At 42.0% G+C, this 16,466-nt stretch overlaps 1 protein-coding gene across 5 annotated transcripts in view; it reads right to left on the reverse strand.

Moving 5' to 3' along the window:
* LOC126199014 (ankyrin repeat and death domain-containing protein 1A-like) overlaps nt 1-16,466 on the reverse strand; it is an 811,076-nt gene that overhangs the window by 485,402 nt on the left and 309,208 nt on the right. For 4 of the 5 annotated variants that reach the window (XM_049935702.1, XM_049935701.1, XM_049935700.1 and 1 more), the window contains exon 1: nt 9,543-9,749. The exons of the other annotated variant lie outside the window; for it this stretch is intronic. The gene's annotated coding sequence lies outside the window, so the exon portion shown is untranslated. Of the gene's footprint in view, nt 1-9,542; nt 9,750-16,466 lie in introns of those variants that run through there. 5 annotated transcript variants of the gene reach the window in all.

Genomic DNA, 16,466 nt, shown 5'->3' on the forward strand with positions numbered 1-16,466 from the left:
GCGGCTGAAGTGCACAGTTAATAACATAAACGAAACGTATCCATTCACCTTCAGCTTCAACCACAGATGTTTACTTGGTTTCAATATGACAGACTTTGCTCATGTGCTCTAAATTATGGCTCACGGACTGCAGCCAACCTTCCATTCTGTATACTCTCTATTTTGTCGCGTGGAGGAAGTAACGTTAAAGTAAAAAGTCATGTTGTGTTGAATAAACAACCTGTTGTACAGAATTTGGATTAGGAATATAAAATCTAAAAAAAAAAAAAAAGGAGAGTATGAGGAGGTTAGCGACTAACTTAAATTAAATCCATGGGAATATAAAATCGGAAAAGTAAAAGATTTCTGATCAGAGATGGAATTATACAAGAGGACCAAAGAATGCCGTAGCAATCTTTAAAAAGGGCTCGGACGATTCCTCGCCATATCTTATGCAGCACAGGCTGGTCGTTCGTAGACGAAACCTTAATTTCCAATCGTCCATCTTCCGGGAACGCAATAATTCAGGCAAATGCAGACCATGTGTTCTCGCCTTATTGGTGGCAGTCGGTCCACGTACAACCGTGGAACTCATTACAGTAGGTGCCGCGCGGGTGATTATACCGCGGACCGAGGTAGCTCATTACAGGAGCGTGTATCAGCACGGGCGCATAATCCTGCAATCAGCATCACACGCTCCGCTAACGAATGATAATCGCGCTGTGGTATGATCAATAATGCAGGAGTCGCATACGAACATCCAAGTGTACTGCACCTCTGCTCATTAAGCAGTATGGTTCACGTTACTACGATTTTTGAAATTGTTTCCCAGTCAGTGTAATATGTTGATTGTGTCCATACAACAGAGGACTTTATTAGGGAACGGAACACAGCTAAAGCTTTACTTCGAATTGCACCAGCCGTGTTAGTAAATAATTCATATTCTGAGCTGAATACCACGTCGCTTTTCAGTAGACATTTGCGAATTCAATAACACCCTTGTACAGCTGCTATAAATCATTCGCAATTATTTCACTGTAATATCTAGGAAAATAATAAAATAATGACAGTACACTACTAGCGAACCTAACTGCAAACATCCTGGCAAACTATACTAAGAACACTTGGCATAAAAATCACCTTATAGCATTGTTACGAGTGCATAATAAACGTAAAGAGCGCAAAATGAGAAACTGTATATTAAGCTTGATTTCAAGTAACAGGATTCGCATATGCAACGCATAGGAAAGATGCAGAACATCAGTGTGTTACTGCTCATTGTCAGCGCCCGCAAATGATTACTTAACGATCTGAACAATCAAAGTTCCTTTTATTATTGTGTAAAGAATCATTTTATGGAGACAGGAACTGTATGAAGGTAAGTGTTTTTAATGTCTTTCTTTAGTGGTTATTTTTGGGCCATCCTGGAGTAGTAATTATGTTTTTCTCCATAATATTACTTTCTGCGCATTCTTGTAACGCATTTGCATGGTAAACCGTCAAATATTCATTACGAAGTATTCACCTGTCCCACACGAAATCGAAATACGTCCTTTACAGTTTGAAACCTTTTGGGCTTGCTACGTCACAAATATCTTTCAAAGACATAGAGTGTATGTATATATATATATATATATATATATATATATATATATATATATATATATATATATATATATATATAACGTGTTACATTGCTATGAATATTACTTTTAATTTAACTACAGGCCTATTTTAGCTACACAGTCATCTTCAGTTTATCTCTAATAGAACGTCTCATAAATTTATTGTATTACATATAAGTTACATATGAACAATAATATACCCTTTAGAGTCCCAAACACTTTCATTAATGAAATAATATATTACCACAGATATGTCGACGACACAATAATGCTTATAGATGGAAACAGTGAGGACATCGAACATATACAAAAGAAATTCTACATCTGGACTTGATCTTAGGTGATATTAGCAGTACTCATAAATTCGAAATATACCGAAAGCCAGCAAGAACTGATAACATTATTGATGCAAATTCCTGCCAACCAAAATCACACAAATATGCATACTTTCACACCATGACCGATAGAACCTGCCTCTAGAACAGGACGCTGCACAAAAAGAAATTAGAATCCAGCAATACAAGGCATAAGAGAATGAATAGAATACACAAATAACTACCGAGTTGCATAACAAATACACAAAACCCTCACGACTTACTACACCTAACAGAATAACATTTATCAGAATAAACACGGACAAAACAGAACATTACATATGTAACCGTCACATACCTGGGAACATATCAAACAAAATTAACGCACTACTGAAAAATACCAACACAAGTTTCGCCTACAAATCAGAACATAACATAAAAATAAAAATACAGTCATGGAGGTGGAAACCGCCAATACACTCAAACCTGGGTATATATAAAATTCACTGCAAAGACTGTGAAAAATTGAACAGAGAAGCAGAAACTTCGCCACTAGATATCGAGAACACGTTGCATTAAGTAACAACAACCCATCCATCTTTTTCTATCACATTAAAAATTTAAGCCCCACAACATACCCATTGAAAAATGCTATCGATATTTTACACACACTAACATCAAAAAGATCAGTAATTAGTGTGTTGGAGGAAACAGGGACATATTTACGCGCAAGAAATTATCGACATTTAATCCTCAACGAACAAACTGACCTAAAATACTAATAATTCATCGGAAACTTTATTGACATTATCCATCAAGACCCCAGATGAAACATAATACAACCAGAGGCATAATTTGGCTTGAATAAAACAACACCAGGGATATCCATTTACTATAAACCAACAACATCGCTGGTTGAATTGTCAACAAGCAGATGTAACTGTACTATATTGCTGATCGTCTGACATAGCTGACGTCATGAATTTCATCTGGAAATTAAGTTTATTTCAGACCATACCTAATGAAGTGTCCGAAAGTAACACACAATTGATAACTATTACAATACCAACGAAAGAATACGGTAACTAAACAAATAAACAGCAACAGAAACTAACAAAATCGCTTATCATCTGTCACAACTGCTATCACTAAATGTCAATTTCAGACTAAGATTTATTTCTGACCACTAATAAAAGGAAATAGTACAGAACTGATTATTATTGCTACATTAATGTAAAATATAATCAGTGTCAAACAAAGAGCAACGGAAACAATGATGTTACATGGAAGTATGTAAAACCATGCTGTTCATAAGTTACGCACATATAGTACAACAATTGTATCAAAAGATATTCGGTTACTGATAAACTGATAATGGCTATATTGCTAAAATAAACCTATAGTTAAAATAAAAATAATATTCACAGCAGCGTAACTGGTCATATAAATATATTATGTCCTTGAAAGACATCCTTTATAGATAGCCTGAAGCTCCCATCTTGTTTTCAGTCTCTGTGTTCGAGGTTGTTAACGCCTACTTATACGGGAGTACTGAGATATAATGTGACTGGTCAGAATATTTGTCGCTGTTTTGCCGTCAAGTAGAAACCTGGTCGGCTAAAGATTTTTATCGCCAGCCTCTGTCTCAACGTTCGAGAAATATTCCAAACCTCTTCATAGAGTTCATGGAGTAAGAGCATTTGAAGTGCAAAGTGTTCTGCGTGAGGAATCCCACATTTGTCAGAAGAATAAAAAAAAAATGCATCTCTATTAGTACAAAACTTGTTTGTATCCAAAAAAATCAAGAAGGCATTCTGATACCACAGAATTTTGCAGCTCACTTCATCACTACGAAAAATAATGGAGTAGAAAGTAAATAATTTATTAAGGAACGTTCTAAGTGTTACACAGGAAAGTGACTCGTTATAGGTGCCAATTAGAAAGTTTTAGTTCCTAGTGTCATTAAAACAGAGGAATCCGTTCTGTTTGTGATAATACAAGTATCGAAACAGAGCACTAGTGTTGTAACTAGTAGAACTCTACTCAACAGAAGCTATGTGTCGTTTTTCTTACATAACAAAATTCAATTCATGAAAAAAATATTCTTCAGCATTGATTTTTCTTTCGTACACAACTCCATTATTGGTATCATATTTTGGAAAGTTTATTGTAAAAGTCGCTGTGCTGTTGAGGAATAAGTGGCAACACCATCAACAGGTATTTGTTTTGCATCCTATAAACATGCTCACTTTAAGACGAAGTGTAGCAAGGGTTACAACTGCCTTGTATTTTCTCTTTTGAATACATTGACATGTTTCCATTTTTCTGTTTCAGAGAAATAACGTTTAAAAGCTGTTTGAGATGAGTATGAGACACTTTCATCATACTGAATTTGGAGATTAACAAGCCTACAATGACAACGATATTTCAGACGCGTCTCTAAAATCTATGAAATCAGTTGTATGCACTGGAGCTACGTGGAACGGGTTGATAGCTTTAAGTGAGTGTTATCCATAGTGGATGCTGTTAAACTCCGTGACTGCTCCTTAAAAAAAGGGTGTAGAAAAATTTCCGCTAACAATCACAATAAAAGATTATTTATTCGTCACACGGCCAGTTTCGGGCTTGTGCCCATACTCAGATGTTTATATATTCATGTACATGTTTACATTGCTGGAGATCGACTTTATTGATCTCCAGCAATATAAACATGTACATGAATGTATAAGTACCTGAGGATGGCCACAAGCCCGGAACGGGTCGTGTAAGGAATAAATAATATTTTATTGTGACTGCAAGCGGAAATTTTTCTACACCCTTCGTACACTATGTGATCAAAAGTATCCGGACACCTGTCTCAAAATGACATACATGTTTGTGGCGCCCTCCATCGGTAATGCTGGACTTCTACATGATGTTGGCCCATCCTTAGCCTTGATGACAGCTTCCACTCTCGCAAGCATACGTTCAGTCAGGTGCTGGAAGGATTCTTGGGAAATGGCAGCCCATTCTTCACGGAGTGCTGCACTTAGGAGAGGTATCGATGTCGGTCGGTGAGGCCAGGCACGAAGTCGGCAATCCAAAACATCCCAAAGGTGTTCTGTGGGATTCAGGTCAGGACTCTGTGCAGCTCAGCCCATTATAGGGATGCCATCGAACCACCACATTGTGTACCGTGATTCGTCACTCCTCACAACGTTTTTCCACTGTTCAATCCTCCAATGTTTACGCTCCTTACACCAAGCGAGGCGTCGTTTGGCATTTACCGGTGAGATGTGTGGCTTATGAGCAGCAGCTCGACCATGCAATCCAAGTTACCTCACTTCCTGCCTAACTGTTATAGTACTTGCAGTGGATCTTGATGCAGTTTGGAATCCCTGTGTGATGGTTTGGATACATGTCTGCCTATTACACATTACCACCCTCAACTGTCGACGGTCTCTGTCAGTCAGCAGGCGAGGTCGTCCTGTACGCTTTTGTGCTGTGCGTGTCCCTTCACGTTTCCACTTCACTATCACATCGCGAACAGTGGACCTAGGGATGTTTAGGAGTGTGGAAATCTCGCGTACAGAAGTATGACGTAAGTGACACCCTATCACCTGACCACGTTCGTGAGTTCCGCGGAGCGCCCCATTCTGCTCTCTCACGATGTTTAATGACTACTGAGGTCGCTGACATGGAGTACCTGGCAGTAGGTGGCAGCACAATGCCCCTAATAAGAAAAATGTATGTTTTTGGGGGTGTCCAGATACTTTTGATCACTTAGTGTAGCCTTAGCTGACTCAGCAATAGTGTGTAAATCTTGCGAAACAAAGACTCTGTCAGGTGGCACTTGGGTCTCATGAGGGAAGCAACACTTTGCCCTCCGCCACACACCGTCAGGTGGCTTGCGGAGTATGGATGTAGATGTAGATGTAGATAACATGGACCTTCTGGTAATAGGTATTTGAAATATTATCTCGATCATTTGACACTAGGCGCATGCAATAGAGTAGCGAGAACACAAAAGAACTGAAAACGCGTTTATGGAAAAAATGGCCCGAAGAATATTTTCCATATCCACTCTTCATTTGACACTACTGAAAGCGATTCTGCCAGAGGATAGGTACGATAAGTTCTGTGATCACCTGGAAACTGTGGAGTGTATGCCAGCGCGAGGTTTCACCCTGGGCCTTTCGTCTCATCGTCATCATCTTCACCATCATTGTCATCAAGAAAGTCACCGTCAACATTCAAACGACATAACAAGAACACATGACAGTCACAATCACTACACGGTCACGCTGAAATAGCATCTATTACAGAAGCTTCCATGAGACTACGACTCAGATAAACAAATAAAAAATGGTGCGTATGTGCTCCACAAGGCACGAAAAGCGTTACAGAAGTTGACACAGGGTCGGAAATAATTTACACAACATTTACAATATAATTTTTAGCGAAATTTTTAAATTCCAAGCTACCTAACTTCTTATGAAGTAATCCAACAGTCAATGGGGATTGACTCCTATTTACACGAATAATTTGTTACAAAATTAACGAGAAAAAAATTTTCACAGCAGCTTACTTATCTGGTGGGTTTTAATGTCTGAAAAGAATTAGTTAGTACAAATTTCGATGCACAGAGCGATTAAAGAATACATTTGCAATATTCTGCAGCTGCCGTGGATGTCTGGGTTAATTTGCGTCGTATGAAAACTCCCTCCCTGAAGTTGTCTGGGGTTAATAAAAATTCGTGAACGAACTAACGGCCAACGATAGTAACCGAATTCTAGCCGTAGTAATTGAAGTGTCTGAGAAGAATCAAGATCAGTAGCAGATTGTATCACATTCGGAATGAAGACATCACAAGAGAATTGAAGATGTTCTTACTATTAGAAAAAGTCAAAAAATATAGGCGAAAATACAACAAACACATCCTTTGAAAGGGAAGCGAGGGAATACCAAAGGAAGGCACTGAATAGCTACCAATAGGAAAATATGTTTGGGAAGACCAATAAAAAGGTGAACTGAAGGGTCTGAACAGACCCTCCAAGACTGACCTATGATGACGAATATAGTAATTCTAAGGTACACGAAACGACATTTCACGGGCTTTGCTTGTGCACTGCAGGTAAAGCTGTCATCAACTTGAAAGTTGCTTTGAATGCCACGGTGCTCTGCTAGGGATAATCCCATTCCAGCTGAAATCCTTTGCCTTTCTCTGACCTTTAAACTGACTTATCCAGCCAATTATAGGGGACTTACAGTTTAACATCGATAACGAACCATTCTACAATTTGGCATCTTTCACATTTACAAACATTGTCAGAAGCGAAAGAACTGAAAATGGACAGATAAAATTCCTACAACAGACCAGAGATCGAAACCTGCATATTTAGGTCCATGGTATAGCATTTAATCACTGTATCAGCGTGAATCATTATTAAGGATTGTTGAGTGCCGTTCTCTGCGATGTCAGGAACATTCGAAAGAACTCACGCGAAATTTTCAACAGTACTAAAATCGAAAATATTAAACGGACTAGTGAGTATCCGGTGTTACATAAGTAGGTATTTATCCTAATCTTCAATTAGTCCATCTCCTCCTTCCACTGTCTCTCTGTCCCTCTCGTCCTCCCACTGTCTCTGTCCATCTCCTCCTTCGCCTCTTCCCTGTCCGTTTACTCCTCCCCTTCTCCCTGTTCATCTCCACCGCCTTCATTTCCGTGCCCGCCTCTTCCTCTCCCCTCTCTTTGTCCATCTCCTCCTCTTTCCTTTTTTGTCCATTTCCTCCTCCCCTCTGACTTCTCATTTCCACATCACCTTCTTTCCACCCCTCTCTTTCTGCTGCTGCTTCTGTCACTCTCTTCTTTCCCTGACCATTTCCTCCTCTCCCCTCTCTCTGTCCATTGTCCCCCTCTGTCAGTCGATTTCCCCCTTCCCTATCTCTATTCATCTCCTCCTTCTCCTCCTCTTCCTATCTTTTCCTGTCTCTTCCTTCCCTCTCCCTGACTGCCCATCTCCTCGTCCTTCCTTCTCTCTCGACGTCATCACCCACACCTCAGTCAGAGACTGGTGGTTTTTACCCCTACAGTATTTTTTTCCATACTCTCACTAATAAGTCTACCAAATTTGATTGAAATCGTTCCAGGGGCTTAAGATGAATTTTTACCCTTGGCTTTGCCTATATACATACATGATGTACTTCACAAATATTTAACATATTTCACGCCAATTTATACATATACTGGCGAACCCAGCAATGCTTCACGACTGCTAAACATGTATAGAAATTGGATATAAGTTCTGATCTCCTTCCCCCCGCCGCCCTCTCAGTCCATCTCCTTACATCCCCTCTGTCTGTTTATATCCTTTGTCCTCCTCTTTCTCCATCACCTCCTCCCCCTGTCTTTGTCCGTTTCGCACTACATTCTATTTCTCTGCACATCTTCCTTCCTCCTCGCCATGTAGATTTCCCCCTCTCTCTATATATACCCATTTCCTCTCCCCCCGCCCCCTCTTGCTGACTTTGAATCTTGTTTTCGTTATTGCTAACGAATTCTTGATTGGGAGTTGAAGCCGTTTAAAATGGGTAACCAGGTACTGCCCGCCATCCATGTGGAGCACGTATTGGTCTCACCACGGACTTCTAGTACTCAGCCACACACAACTGATATCATCAAAGTGTACGGGCCTGAAGATGGCGTTGACGCAACGTCCAAACTAGTAGCCAAATAAATGTGAAATCTTAAGTACAGCTGGAGGAGTTTCATTTTTAATAAAAATTGTACCAGCTGGTGTCCTACCATCATCCAATTTAAATATGGATGTACGAAGATTAAAATGAGTAAATCTGTTGGGATCGTTGGTATATGGTGTCAGAGACTGCCTTCCTGCTGCTGGATCTGTCAGGTTATTAGCTTCAATAACAGTTTTCACATAGTTTCAATCCGTGAACGGTAGGATTACAAAGTTTTGGACGATTCAGATTGCGTAGTACTACTCTAATCGTAAGTCCATAAGCCACGAATACAGCTTTCCTGTTTTCTATTAAAACTGAGTGCGAGAAAGAAAATAAAACTGCAGATAGTTGTGTGTACAATTTCTGTTTAAAATTATGTATAAGGAGAAACAATTTGTCTAACAGTATAACTGCCTTGCTTTCATAGTTAAAACTGTCTACGAGAAAGAAAACGAAACGGCACATTTTCACATAACACAACATATTCTTGCTCGCAGTTGGTTTTAGAAGAAAAATTTTACACTATTCTATCAAGAAATAGCATATAATATGCCCGTCTGAAAGTTTATTAGAATACTGTATACAAATCTGAAGTAAATCGGTTGAAAACTTTCCGAGGTTTTTGGTAACAACAATTCCGTATTATATAACGGTGAATAGCTTTCAGAGGTTACTGAGAACAAATATCGACCTGGTTTTACATATCATTATAGATTTTAAATATGTGTTTCTATGCCATATTCATTAAAAATATGTAACCTACGTCTATTCCAAATTGTATTAGTTACATGTAAAAATCTGAAGTAAAACGGTCAGGAACTTTTCAAGATTGTTGGTACCAATGTTAAACAGCGACTTGTCTTTATATAGTAACATAGATAACAAAAAATTTAGCACTGACCCTATGAAGAGACTGTCCGCTTAGACGTCCAGTGGGTAACAACATGTTCAGCGAGCCACTAGCGTGAAAGCATTTCACGCCCTGCTGCCGAAGAGCGCTACGGGTCGTCGCCAGAACAGTGTGGCCCCGCGGGGCTATCAACGCGCGAACGGACCCGCCAGTTAACGAGACAATGATGGCGGCGCAGCCGTGTCGCGACACGACCGCCACGACCGCCGCGGCGTGACTGGTGTGCGTGCGTGGGTGCTGTGGTGGGGGGAGGATGGGGGGGGGGGTGGGATCTGGGGGCTGAGGCTGGAGGCTGGAGGCGGCTGATAGCCTGCTAATCGCGCTGCCTGCGACAGCACAGTCCGTCCGCTGCCCTAAAATTAGACGTCGGCCACGCGACGTCGCAGCGGCCTGGCCAGCCTTCTAAGTGGCTGCTGACGGCGCAAAGCCAAGCCGTCTCCTGTGTCCTCGCGTGTCCGAACACCTACAAACAACGTCTTCTCTCTCTGTTCTATCATGGAAGAAGAAAACGTACAAGCACGAGCAGAGCTCACGCTCTGAAGGTTCCGCAAAACTTCATTATGAGGATAACCTACCCCAGTTATCGAGCCGCAAACAGGAATCAACAATTCGACGTGAAATCCAAACGACGCGTTGCTTCTGGAGACTGCTCATATCGTCGGCATTTGAAGGCTAGCTTAATACGAGGACTGAAAACGGCTCACCGCGAAGGAATTAGTCGAATAAACGATTAAAATTTCAGGGAAATTAAATAATTTACTAAGAGAATGAGTTCGACAAACTGAGCAATTCAGTATCGAGAAAGTCAACCTATGGCCCTTATGCAAGCAGATAACGGCTGATGGGGCTCTTAAGGTCCTCCTGCGGGATATCTTGCGAAATGGTGTCCAGTTGGCGTGTTGGATCGTCAAAATCCAGATCTCGTCGCACTTCTCTGTAATAAATGCAGCAAACTTTCCCAAATGGGGAGAGATCCGTCGACCTTGCTAGCTAAGGCGGTGATCATCACCTTGCTCAGAAATAAGACCAGTATGACTTGCCATGGAAGGCAACAAAACGGGGAGTAGAATATCGTCGACTATCGCTGGGCTGTGAGGTTGCCGCGGATGCAGATGCTATGAAAAGAAATGGCACCCCTGGACAATCACTCCTGGTTGCTGAGCCGTATGGCGGGCGACAGCCACGTTGGTATCCCATTGCTGTCCAGGACGACACCGTACACGTCTTTGGTGGTCAGCAGGTCTCAATTCGAAGTGGCACTCGTCACGGAAGACAATTCTCCTCCTGTCAATCAGATTCCAGGCCAAAGACATGTAGGGAGAGTGTCGCCCGCCATATGGCCCGATAGCCAGGAGTGATTGTCTAGGGGACCCATTTCTTTTCTTCATAGCTCGATCCCTTTGGTTGTCATCTGTGGCGCCCTTAGAGCTTAGAGGCACGTCGACGTTATTCTACGCCCCGTTTTGTTGTCCTTAATGACAATCCATTTCAGCAATGTAATGCTCACTTCCACATAGAAAGAGTTTAAACTGCTTGTCTTCGTTTTTGCCAAACCCCACTTTGGCCAGCAAGTTCGACGGATGTTCCCCAGTTGATAAAGGGTGCAGTATTGATTGCGGGACCCTCCCACCAGATCTTGAGTTCCACGATCTAACACTCCAGCTGGATCGAATTTGGAACATTATCCCGCGGGAGGACATTCATGAGCTCTACCAATCAACGCTAAGCCGAATAACTGTTTGCGTAAGAGCCAGAGGAAGACTAACGCGCCGCGCGGGATTAGCCGAGCGGTCTAGGGCGCTGTAGTCATGGACTGTGTGGCTGGTCCCGGCGGAGGTTAGAGTCCTCCCTCGGGCATGGGTGTGTGTGTTTGTCATTAGGATAATTTAGGTTAAGTAGTGTGTAAGCTGAGGGACTAATCACCTTATTAGTTAAGTCCCATAAGATTTCACACACATTTGAACATTTTTGGAGACTAACGCGTCATTGACTTGCTCCATTTCTGAACCTCGTTCTCTTGAATAAATTATTCAGTTATTCTGAAATTGTAATAATTTTTTGTCTGTGCATGCACATTACATCTACCAATTTTCGTCCCAGTGGGATAATCACTTCGTGGTACCTTATTTTTTTGGCTTAGAGCGTAGTTGATATACCGGTCTTGGTGCAAGGGTCAAAATATGTGACGTAAAAGTAATTATCTTTTGAAGCACATAATCTTTACACCAGATATCCTTAAAAAAAAAATTTTATGACTGTGACTCCCAGCTACAACAAATTTATTAACTATGTTTTGGCTGCATTGACTTAGACCCTTTTTCACACCGTGAAGGGACAGTAGATATTAGCTTGTAACATGAATTTCAACTTGATATCTCTATATGTTCGTGAGAAAATGTGATATTAACATTTGGATGGACAGACAGACGAACAAGATGGTAGTTCTATAATTAAGGGCAGAAGTAAAGCTGTGAGACCGGGCGTGAGTCGTGCTTCGGTAGCTCAGTTGGTAGAGCACTTGCCCGCGAAAGGCAAAGGTCCCGAGTTCGAGTCTCGGTCGGGCACACAGTTTTAATCTGCCAGGAAGTTTCATATCAGCGCACACTCCGCTGCAGAGTGAAAATCTCATTCTGGATTAAGGGTTCCGTTTTTATCTTTTGAGGTAGTGAACCTTAAAAAGGGTACATACATGATGTCAGGCGTTTCTCATCATCGTGTGAAAGTTGCCTAAAATTTTCTGGCAATATATCGAGCACTCTTTACTACTAGGGTCATTCCAAAACTAATTCCTGACAATTATTTTCAAGTCATTTGAGCTCATAGGTCAAAATAGTCATTTACTTAAAAGAGAACGGTGGTCGCTTTGGAGCGCTGTAGATGATGTGGAGCTTGTACTAGGCATCATATCAGTCTCCATATCTGCCGTAAGTCATGGTACTGCAGTCGTTTAAATGCGACAGTCGGCTGTTTGGGATCAACACAGTGATACAGGTGAAATTTTACACCCACACTGAAATGTGTCAAAGTTGACAAGTATTCCTGGAAACTACCTGGTCACTAAGTCACGGTATACTTGTCCTCGGGAATTTCCAAGTTTCACTGGAAACGCTCCGTATGCCCGTAGTGGTATTTGGAGGCAAGTACCTCCCACAAGGACATTGCCCCTAACAGCACACGAAATCCACCGCAGTATGGCAAACAACTCAGAAACTGTGCATTACCTCTCTCGAGGCGTGTAATGTGGCCAAACCAGTCCCAGTTATGAAAAACGTCAAGGGCATGGCCTAATGAGGCCTTTAACATACAATTAGTGGAAGGCGAAGTTCAGGACGAAGGTTAGTCATTCACTTAAAAGAGAACAGCCTTAAAAAAGGATGTCTTTCCGCATCAAGACTTGGGCTCAGTCATTCAGATTACGGCGAACATGAACTAGGAAATTTATTTCAGCTTTCTCCTTGACATATTTTTCTTCTTTCTTCTATATGTCCCAAGATGACAAATGTGTTCGAAGTGCTGCACTCATACGTTTCTGTTTTGACAAACACCCAGGCTCCCTACGGCAATTGTACCGGCCCGCCAAATCACCAGATCTTAATCCGTAAGTCCGCAGCTCGTGGTCGTGTGGTAGCGTTCTCGCTTCCCGCGCCCGGGTTCCCGGGTTCGATTCCCGGCGGGGTCAGGGATTTTCTCTGCCTCGTGATGACTGGGTGTTGTGTGATGTACTTAGGTTAGTTAGGTTTAAGTAGTTCTAAGTTCTAGGGGACTGATGACCATAGATGTTAAGTCCCATAGTGCTCAGAGTCATTTGAACCATTTTCTTAATCCGTAAAATAGTCAGCAGTTATCTGCCTCAAACTTATAGCGTTACGGCATCTAATCACCACTGTCTTCTGCAATGGCACCCCTGGATACTCTGAGGTGACAAAAGTCATGAGGTAGCGGTATGCACATATACAGATAGTGGTAATATCGCGTACGCAATGTATAAAAGGTCAGTGCATTGGAGTAGGTACCATTTGTGCTCAGGTGATTCATGTCAAAAGGTATCCGACGTGATTATAGCTGCACGGCGGGAACTAACAGACTTTGGACGTGGAATGGTAGTTGGAGCTAGAGGCATGGGACATTCCGTTTGGAAGTCGTTGGGAAATTCAGTATCCCGGTCCGCAGCTCGTGGTCGTGCGGTAGCGTTCTCGCTTCCCACGCCCGGGTTCCCGGGTTCGATTCCCGGCGGGGTCAGGGATTTTCTCTGCCTCGTGATGACTGGGTGTTGTGTGATGTCCTTAGGTTAGTTAGGTTTAAGTAGTTCTAGGGGACTGATGACCATAGATGTTTAGTCCCATAGTGCTCAGAGCCATTTGAACCATTTTTCAGTATCCCGAGACCCACAACGGCAATAGTAGCGATGAATCCGACGGCCTTCACTGAGCGACCGAAAGCACCGGCGCGGACCTAGAGCTGTCAGTGCTAACAGACAAGCAACACTGCGGGAAATAGCTGCAGAAATCAAAAGGGTCCTACGACGAACGTACCCGTTAGGACAGAGTGGCGAAATTTGGCGTAATTGGGCTGTGGCAGCAGACGACCGAAATGAGTAGCTTTGCTAACAGCACGACATCGCCTGCAGTGGCTCTCCTGGGCTCATAACCATATCAGTTGGACCCTACATGACCGGAAAATCGTGGCCTGGTCAGATGAGTCCCGATTTCAGTTGTGATTGTAGGGTTCGAATGAGACGCAGATCCCATGAAGTTACTCACCCAAGTTGTAAACAAGGCACTGCGTAAAAAAATGGTTCAAATGGCTCTGAGCACTATGGGACTTAACTTCTAAGGTCATCAGTCCCCTATAACTTAGAACTACTTAAACCTAACTAACCTAAGGACATCACACACATCCATGCCCGAGGCAGGATTCGAACCTGCGACCGTAGCGGTCCTGCGGTTCCAGACTGTAGCGCCTAGAACCGCACGGCCACCCCGACCGGCTTAGCACTCTGTAAACTGGTAATGGTTCCATAATGGTTTGTGCTGTGTCTTCTGTAACAACTGAATCGATCAACCACTAAAAGTGATTATGTTCGGTTACCTGGAGAGCATGTGGAGCCATTCATGGACTTCATGTTTCAACAACGATGGTATTTTTATGGATGTCAATGCGCCATGTCATCCGGCCACAGTTGTGCGCGGCTGGTTTGAAGAACAATCTGCACACCTCGAGCGAATAATTTGGCCACCCAGATCGTCCATTATGAATTCCATAAAACATTTATGGGTTATAATCGAGAGGTCGATTCGTGCACAAAATCCTTCACCGGCAACACTTTCGCAATTATGGACCGTTGTAGAGGCAACATAGCTCAATATTTATGCAGGGACATTCCTCGGTTCCTGAGTCCGTGCCAGGTCGACTTGCTGCACTACTCTCGGGAAAAGGAGGTCCGACGCGGTATTAGGAGGTATCCCATGACTTTTGCCACCTCGGTGTATATTTGTGTTTGCTCACTGTCCTCCTCGTCGAACTGAGGCCATTTTCAACGGTACTGATATCTCTGACATAATTAGTGTCTTGCCTCTTGGGGTGACTAATTGCTTTGTCCGGTGTGCTTACAACAGATGTAGTAAGCACATTAACCCAGTAAAACAGACCAAGATTTCATTTACGTACTACCAGTTTCCCAATCAGTGACCACTAGTCGTTATGAACTTTTTCGAAAAATGAAAAAGAGCCTGCATGCAGTGTTCCTGAAAAATGGAACTGTAACTATTGTCCTACACGTTTGATGACAACATCTGAATTCCCAGAATGTTGATCATGTTTCCAGACGCCCGGTGAGATGAAAGTCTCTAAGATAAAGTCTCAAGACCATAAAACAAGACTGCACAGTGGATGAATTAGGTCGGTCCATTCAAATCTGGTAATGAGTTGCGCGATCATAAATTTCCTACAGGTCCTGGAGTTATCGTGTTTGTCTTAAAAATTAAAGACGGCGGATGACGGGAATATTTGAAAATTATTATGGACGTGCACGGTACCACTGGCGGGAAAAACCACAGTGAAATAAGTACAGCAGTTTTTGCCAATGCTCGCTTTGATTGAATGTATCCAGCGCAATTTTCCACAGTACTACTTCTATTTTCTTGCGTCATGTCCAAATATGTTCAATTAACTACTGTTTTTCCACAAGTATCTTTACCTAAATTGAGTGTAATGTTCAAAATTATTCGTGTCATTTACTAAAATTTACGTAAGCTCTCTCTCTCTCTCTCTCTCTGTCATAAAAGCTGCTTCAGGTCAACTGATGCCACATTCACATTTATACAAAAATTATTTAAATATCGTTACTTGCAGCATTTTGATGTACCTCACAGGGTGCTCAAAAGTATCCCAAGGCTCTGAATTATTTTTTTGCGCCATATGAAAAAAATTATCCGGAAAATTACGTAAAAGATGTAAATTGCAATATTTCAGAGTACTTTACAGGGTGCTCAGAAGATCTCTAAGCTCGCGAGTTTTGTTTTACACCTCAGTCAACAAAAAATTTACATAAAGGGTATATATGGCAGTATTTTAATGTACATGACGTGACGATCAAAAGCATCCGATCGCTGCGAATTATTTGCGCTATGTTCTAAAGGATTTATCCAAATGTTACGTAAAGCAGCACTTTCGAATGAGCAGAGAATAATTTCTTTCACCTTGTAATACCTCCATGGTATAGGTCTTGCAGGTATAAGAAGGGGAGCTTTCATAACGTTTCTCCGTTATAGATATTCGACGATCGCTGCGTGTAACTAGATCATATAGATGCATATCTTTTTTTTTTATTTTCTTCCGATGTTCGTCGCAGTTGCGATAATAGTCATTTCTTTCTGGCCGATGACTATTATCGCAACTGTGACGGATGTTAGGAGC

Source organism: Schistocerca nitens, chromosome 8 (assembly GCF_023898315.1).
Source record: "Schistocerca nitens isolate TAMUIC-IGC-003100 chromosome 8, iqSchNite1.1, whole genome shotgun sequence".
Lineage (NCBI taxonomy): Eukaryota > Metazoa > Arthropoda > Insecta > Orthoptera > Acrididae > Schistocerca > Schistocerca nitens.